Source organism: Lactuca serriola, chromosome 3 (genome assembly GCF_051521515.1).
Source record: "Lactuca serriola cultivar US96UC23 chromosome 3, Lser_US96UC23_V15, whole genome shotgun sequence".
NCBI lineage: Eukaryota > Viridiplantae > Streptophyta > Magnoliopsida > Asterales > Asteraceae > Lactuca > Lactuca serriola.
Window position 1 is genome coordinate 110648646 of NC_136410.1, and position 7787 is coordinate 110656432.

Sequence of the window (7787 nt, forward strand, 5' to 3'; positions counted from 1 at the left end):
TATAATTAAATAATAAGCACATAAATACACATCATTCAAATAACACTCAAATATTTCATCTTTATTACTTTAAAAAGAGTTACAATAGTTGACCTAGACTATTACATTGTCAAAAATGCTTAGCCCTGAAACCCGGACGTTACACGGCGTATGCCCCACATTACTCCCCCTTAGTCATGCTCTTCCTCACAATATTTAACCTCCTCCCATTCCTACAAACCGTTGTCGACGCTGTCCGAAAATACTTGAAACCCAAACCCTCAAAACTCACTCTCGTTTTTCGAGAAAAAGACGACATGTCCCCAAACCAGATGTTCGATGCCGCCGAAGTCTTCCTTTGTTCCAGAGTCAACATCGATTCCAAACGGCTCATGTGATTGTTCTATATTATTTCTTCTTCGCTTTATATATTTTGATTTCGAACCTTATTAAATATGTTATCTTTTCTTGATTCTAGGATAACTAAAAACTTGAAAGACGACCAAATCAATGTCAAGTTTGCAAAATCGGAGACGATAGAAGATTCGTTTGAGGGAATCTCAGTTGCATGGAAGTACATCATCGTGTCGCCTAAGGAAAAGACTAACGGCGGTCAAACCCCGGAAAAAAATTCATCAAGTTGAAATTCGAGAAAGAATACAAAGAGAAAATAATAAATTCCTACTTGCCATGGATCATTAAAAAAGCTAAGGAACTCGAAAACAAGAAAAAATTCGTAAAGCTTCATAACCTACAAGGCTACTGCAGCGGTTATGATAAGAAGCAATCAGTAAACTCGATCATCCATCAACCTTTGATACATTAGCTATGGATCCGATTATGAAAAAGAACATCATTGACGATTTGGATTTGTTTTTAAAAAGGAAGGATTTTTACAAGAAAGTAGGGAAGGCGTGGAGTTATCTACTGTATGGTCCGCCGGGAACTGGGAAATCGAGTTTGATTGCTGCCATGGCGAATTACCTGCAGTTTGACATATATGATCTACAGTTGAATAATGTTGTGAGTGATTCTTGTTTGAAGAAAATGATGTTAAACACATCAAATCGATCCATTATTGTGATCGAAGATATTGATTGTAGCAAACAAACGCATGATCGGAAGAGAACAAGCTCTTCCTCCTGCACATCTCCTGTTCAACCTAAACGTTTTTCCCAGGTTTGTTTATTTAACTTCCTTTTTGCTACTTTACCCCTGGATCGGAATTAGGATGATTTTGTTTCTTTTCTTGTTGTGTAGTTTTCTTTATCGGGACTTTTAAACTTCATAGATGGGTTATGGTCGTGTTGTGGGGATGAACGTATCATAATCTTTACAACGAACCACAAAAAAAGACTCGATCCAGCATTGCTTCGACCAGGAAGGATGGATGTGCACATTCACATGTCGTATTTGACCATTGATGGGTTCAAAACACTAGCGGCTAACTATATCAACATTCTTGACCACCATTGGAGATTTACTGAGATCGAAGATTTACTCAGTGGCACCAAGGTTACACCCGCGGAGGCGGCGGAGGAACTCATGAAATCCGATGATCAGGAGGTTGTGTTGGAAGTTGTCAAGTTTTTGCAACGGAAGAGGACAGAAGAGGATGCAGCGAAGGAGCGAATTAATAAGGGTAAAGATGCAGTTCTTGAAGTTGAAGAAAAGAAGAAAAAAATTGATGCAGAGAAGGAAAAAATTGAATCGAGTGGATAGTATCTAAAACAATTATATTTTGCTAAATTTAATCATCAATCAGAGGTGGGTTAACATGTTAGAAACAAATATATTTCTAGTTATTGGTATTATGCTATGGGGTAGTTTTGATCATGAGGAACCTTAGTTATGCGCGTGTCCTATCTTTTAATCCAAAAAGAAGAAAAAAGAAAGAAACATTGACAAAAAATCTAACTTTTGTTGGTTTGGTTGTTGGAAAACAACCAAAACCTTTGGTCCTTAATATTGTCGATAAAGACAATGATAATGATGGAACTAATTAAAGACAAGTTCATATTGGTAATTTTGTTTGACACACTTTTTGAGTTGTTCGACGCACAACATTTCATTGACGTTACACAGGGAGAGGGGTGGGTTGATCCACGTTGCGTCAGGGAAGAGGTTCATCCGATATATGTGTGAGAGAGGTGAGAGAACTATTTGATGACGGTTGCTTTATCGGAAACTTCTGGTTTTTGTTTAGAGATCCTTAAGAATAAGGGAAACTGTGAGATTATGGTCACTATATTGATGAAGAAACATTGTGCAAAAATGAATTTTAGATGAACAATTTTTGCATAGTATGATTCTCTAGGTCATTGTGATCTTTAACAATAGTAAGGGGACGTTTTTTTGGTATGATTCTTTTGCAATTAAAAGGAATTAAAAACTAAAATCAAGAGGAAAACGTATTCAGTTTATCAAATGAATGGAACTAGATTTCCATAATAACAATTTGATTGTTTAATTAAAAGATTTCAAATTCTTCCATCCTTCGACAAGATTCTAAATTCAATTTCTTATCTTTTTGCTTTAAATTAAATTACAACTGCCCTCCTATTATTTATGCGTGAAATCAAAAAAAGAAATCAACTCTTTGATTTTCATATCTTCTACGATTACATTCTCATTGATTATATACTAGGTTACAACTCATGTAAGCTACGGGTAAAATATTTATAAAACATTCATAATTATTATTAAGAATTTTTGTTTTAGGTATTTTCTCCATTAATAGTTGGTGAAGCTATTTAAAATAGCATTAGGAAGACTTTATGTTTGGACGATATAAAGAAATTAAGTTAATTTACATCATTTGTGTATATGAGTGGTTATCCGTTGAAATACCAATCACACATTCTGTTAGATACAAATATTGGTGATTCAAATGATATGTTCAAGAAGATTCAACTAATAACTAAGAACCTCAATAATGTGTTTTATATGAGATTAAATTATGTTTTCTTGTTAACTTGAACTCCGGAATAGGATATAAAGCTTGACACTAAAATGGGAAAATCTCACCATTATTGTTTATGAATTATAGTTTTTCTTTATTTGGTGATACGTATGAATTGCTTCTAAAGTAAAAATATACTTATTAATCGTATTTGCAATGTATAAGGGTGTTGATGTTGATGTTTGTTTGTTTTTTTGTTTTATTATTATTATTATTATTATTATTATTATTATTATTATTATTACTATTTTGCCGAAATCACATATGAGGCATAGGATTTGATATAAATAATTGCATACACATTCCGTATATAGAGGATTGTATACCAATTATATTCATTGTGCATTAAATATTTCCGTAAAATAAATAGGAAACAAATATGAAATTATATTCTGAAAAATAAGATGAAGGGCATTATGGTCAATTCATAATAATCAAAAGATGGATCTAGAGAGATGATATGTGTACAAAAGGTTTCATTTATTAAGTAGATTTTAACAAATAGTTTCCAAAAATCAACATTTTGCTCTCTTTTTTCTGTTCTTACTTTTGCTTATTTTTATATTTCTAAATGAAGTTAGACACGTTAATGTACATAAATATCTTTCAGTTACTCCCAACACCTCATTTAGAACTTTTCAAGTATATGTTTTAATTTTTAAATATGATTTTATATAACGATGTTTCAAATTCTTTTTATTTTATTAAACAAAACACGAAAAGACATGATTTCATAAAAAATTAGAAGATGCAATATTTTATTAGTAATACATTTATAATATAGAAACATGGTTCTACGGTTCATATTATTTGCATGATCGAATTGATAATAGATCGAATAAATTGTTAAAATAATGTAAAATATTGTTGTATGATTAATTAAGTATAGTAGATTATTATTTAAATAAATTAAGTTGCGTTACCAAAATTAGTTGGAAGCTGTTAGTTAATAGCAACTTGATAACACTTGATAACTTGAAGCAGAAAGTTATAGATTTTATTTGTAAATATGTGTTCGATAAAATAACTGGAAGCTGTTAGTTAATAACAATTGATGACACTTGATAACTTGAAACAGAAAGTTATAGATTTTATTTGTAAATATGTGTTCGATAAAATAACTGAAAGTTATTGAAAAATTGAAATGTATATTATACATAGAGACATTTGTTAAAAATTATATTTTTAAATGTGATCTAATAAAGTTGTTACATTAGGCTACAACTTTTTATTAAATGTTATTCCTGGAAAAAGCCAATTTTATATTCGAGTTATTTTTTAAAATTTAAAATTTGTAACTCTCAAAAACCAATTTTCCAAACAAACAAATAAAATGATTTTTTTTAAACTCGCATGTTTTTGTCTCAATTACAACATCATGTTTATAAGATAGGAGTATGAACCATGAGGGGCATGTTTATAAGGTAATAATGTTTTTTTTTTTTTTTTTTTTTTTTTTTTTTTTTTTTTTTTAATATTTGACCATTGAACTTGCTTAATATGTTCAAAATAGGGTAATAAGACTGATAATTAACGGCAATATTACCTTATTATAAACAAGTCAACCAAGTTTACTAGTCAAATGTGTACGAAAAAACATGGATACCTAAATATAGAAAAAATCAAAGTTCATTACCTGTTTTGATAATATTAGGTTCTTTATGTTACATCCAAGGAGTCATAAGACCCATTGATGTGACATGAAAGTTGGTTGTCCCGTGTTTGTATACGAAGAAATGGTCAGATATTTGGCCAACTTTGTTTAAGCCCAGCTAGTTAGGGTTTAAGTTGTATACGCTTAAGGACGTCATATGTGTTTTAAAGAGCTAGCAGAACAGCCTAGCCCAGACTAGTCGGGCCTGAACCTGGTTGTGCCAAGCCTAACGTAATTGTTTATGGACTGTTGTTGCCTGATCCCAAGCCACAGTCCATGAGACGGTTTTTGTCGAATATTATCAAAACAACGAAGAAACTTTGATTTTTATCCATATTTAGGTAACCATTTTTTTTTACACATTTGACCAATAAACTTTTTTGACGTGTTCATAATAGGGTAATATTACCGTAATTACCAATTATATTACTCTATTTTAAACAGGTCAAACAAGTTCAATAGTTAAAAATGAACGGAAAAAACATGGTTATCCAAATGTGGACAAAACCCAAAGTTCATTACCTATAGCTCATTAGCCCAAAACCAATTGCGGGTAAGCTTGGGAACCCAAAACTATCGAGTCAAATGTGTAAAATAAAAATTAAAATCTTGAACAAAATTAGAATAATGTGTGAATTCAATTTAAGGAATAGATATCAAGAAGAGGGATGAGGGTAGTTTCCAAAGGATATTAAACGAAAGCTACCTTTTTGTTAAGTGGATGGAGAAAAAAAGAACAAATAAAAGTATCACTATTCTTTTTATAAAAACTGATAATATTTTGTATAGATATACATTACTTTTTTTAACTAATCATCATTAAATGGCGTCCCAAATATTCCCGAAGATTAGCAACTATCCGTATACAAGATCTTTCTAGTTTCTACCCTCTTCTAAAGAAATTCCTAGCTAGGAAAGCAGACAGTAATGGCGGAACCGAGGCTTCGTGGTCTAAGTTTTCCGGCGATGGCGACACCGTTATCTCTGCTGTTAGCGTATGCCCCACAATACGCCCCCTCAGTCATGCTTTTGCTCACAATGTACAACCTAGTCCCAACACAACTCCTAAAATACGTCGTCAACGCCGTCCGATTCTACTGGAAACCTAAATCCTCAAAACTCACTCTCCTCTTCGACCAGAGAGACGGCGTTTCTCCAAACCAGATGTTCGATGCCGCCGAAGCCTTCCTCTGTACCAGAATGAAACCAGATTCCAACTGTCTCAGGTGATTCTCAATTGTTTAATTCTTGTTTTATAGATTTTAATTTCAACCCTAAAAATCTTATTGTAGAATAACCAAAACTGTCAAAGAAGATCACATCAATGTTAAGTTTGCAAAATGGGAGGCGATACAAGATTCGTTTGAGGGAATCTCACTTGCATGGAGGTACGTCATCGTGCCACCACAAGAAAAGTCTAACGGCTGTGAAACTCCGGAGAAGAAATACATCGAACTGAAATTTGACAAAGAATATAAAGACAAAATAATAAATTCTTACTTACCATGGATACTTCAAAAAGCTAAAGAAATTGAAAACCAGAAGAATGTCGTGAAGCTCCATAACCTACAATTCGAACGCAGCGGTTATAATAGAACAGAAAAGGAATCGGTAAAACTAGACCATCCATCGACGTTTGATACATTAGCTATGGATCCAACGATGAAAAAGACGATAATGGAGGATTTGGATTTGTTTTTAAGGAGAAAGGATTTTTACAGGAAAGTAGGGAAGGCATGGAAGAGAGGGTATCTACTGTATGGTCCACCGGGGACTGGGAAATCAAGCTTGATTGCTGCCATGGCGAACTACCTTAAGTTTGATATTTATGATCTACAGTTGAACAGTGTTGGGAGTGATTCGAGTTTGAAGAAACTGATGTTAAGCACATCGAATCGTTCCATTATTGTGATCGAAGATATTGATTGTAGCATACAAGTGCATGATCGGAAGGGAACCATTCCTTCAAAATATATCCACGATAAACCTAAACATTCTCCCCAGGTTTGTTTCGTTAATCTTCTTGCTACAGATGATTGGAATTTGGAAGAGGGTAATTAAATATTGTTTCTTTTTTCGTTGGTTTTTGTAGTTTTCTTTATGTGGGCTTTTAAACTTCATAGATGGGTTATGGTCGTGTTGTGGGGATGAACGTATTATAATCTTTACAACAAACCACAAAGAAAGACTCGATCCTGCATTGCTTCGACCAGGAAGGATGGATGTGCATATTCATATGTCGTATTTGACCATTGATGGGTTCAAAACTTTAGCTGCTAACTATCTCAACATTCATGACACACATTTGAGGTTTACTGAAATTGAAGAATTAATCAATGGCACGAATGTTACACCAGCGGAGGTGGCGGAGGAACTCATGAAGTCCGACGATCAGGAGATTGTGTTGGAGGGAGTTGTGAACTTTTTGAAACGGAAGAAGACGGAGGAGGATACAGCTAAAGAGCAAGGTGATGGTGGTAATGATGAAGTTCCTGAAGCGAAAAAGGCAAAAGTTATCTCATAATTTGAAACAATTATTTTTTGATAACTCTAATGGTTAGCTAGATTTAACTAGACCTTAATATTAGTAATGCTTGATTAACATTTTGAAAACTAATATAATAGTCATTATGCCATAGCGTATGTCGCCACAACTTCGTGACTATGGATCCCTTTTGTTAATTCTACTGTGACATTTAATGACGTAATTTGTTCTATTAAGGGTGTTTGGGGTATCTTTTCAGAGGGCAAAATTTTTTTTGGGAAAAGTTCCAAAAAACTAGGTTTTCCTGACTTTTCTAAAAAGTCAGTTTTCCTTCTTTAAAAAATCCAAAAGAAGCTTTTAAGGAGCTTTCCCCAAACATCTTTTGTTTGTTATCTTTTTCCAAAAGTTCTTTTGTCATCTCAAAAGATATCCCAAACACCCCTAAGTCTATGTGAGCTAACTTTTTCGTTGACATCTTACATATTAAAAACTAGTTTATAACCCGTCAGAACCACGGTTATAAAATTAATTAAACTTTTATATTAAAAAATCAAAATTTTTAATCAATTATTTTAAATAAATTATTCCTTAAAAGATATTTTTTAGTTATATAAAATTGTAATAGTTGATTTACATAAATACGTGAAGTTATATCACCTTATAATCTGTATTAATTTAATTTTATTTTTTTAATCTAATGTTATTAA

The 7787-nt window shown here is 32.6% G+C and overlaps 2 pseudogenes; both read left to right on the plus strand.

Moving 5' to 3' along the window:
- Nucleotides 1-296: 296 nt before the first annotated feature.
- LOC145093034 (AAA-ATPase At5g17730-like) lies at nt 297-1812 on the plus strand (annotated as a pseudogene).
- Nucleotides 1813-5522: 3710 nt separating this feature from the next.
- LOC145095620 (AAA-ATPase At3g50940 pseudogene) lies at nt 5523-7224 on the plus strand (annotated as a pseudogene).
- Nucleotides 7225-7787: the final 563 nt, after the last annotated feature.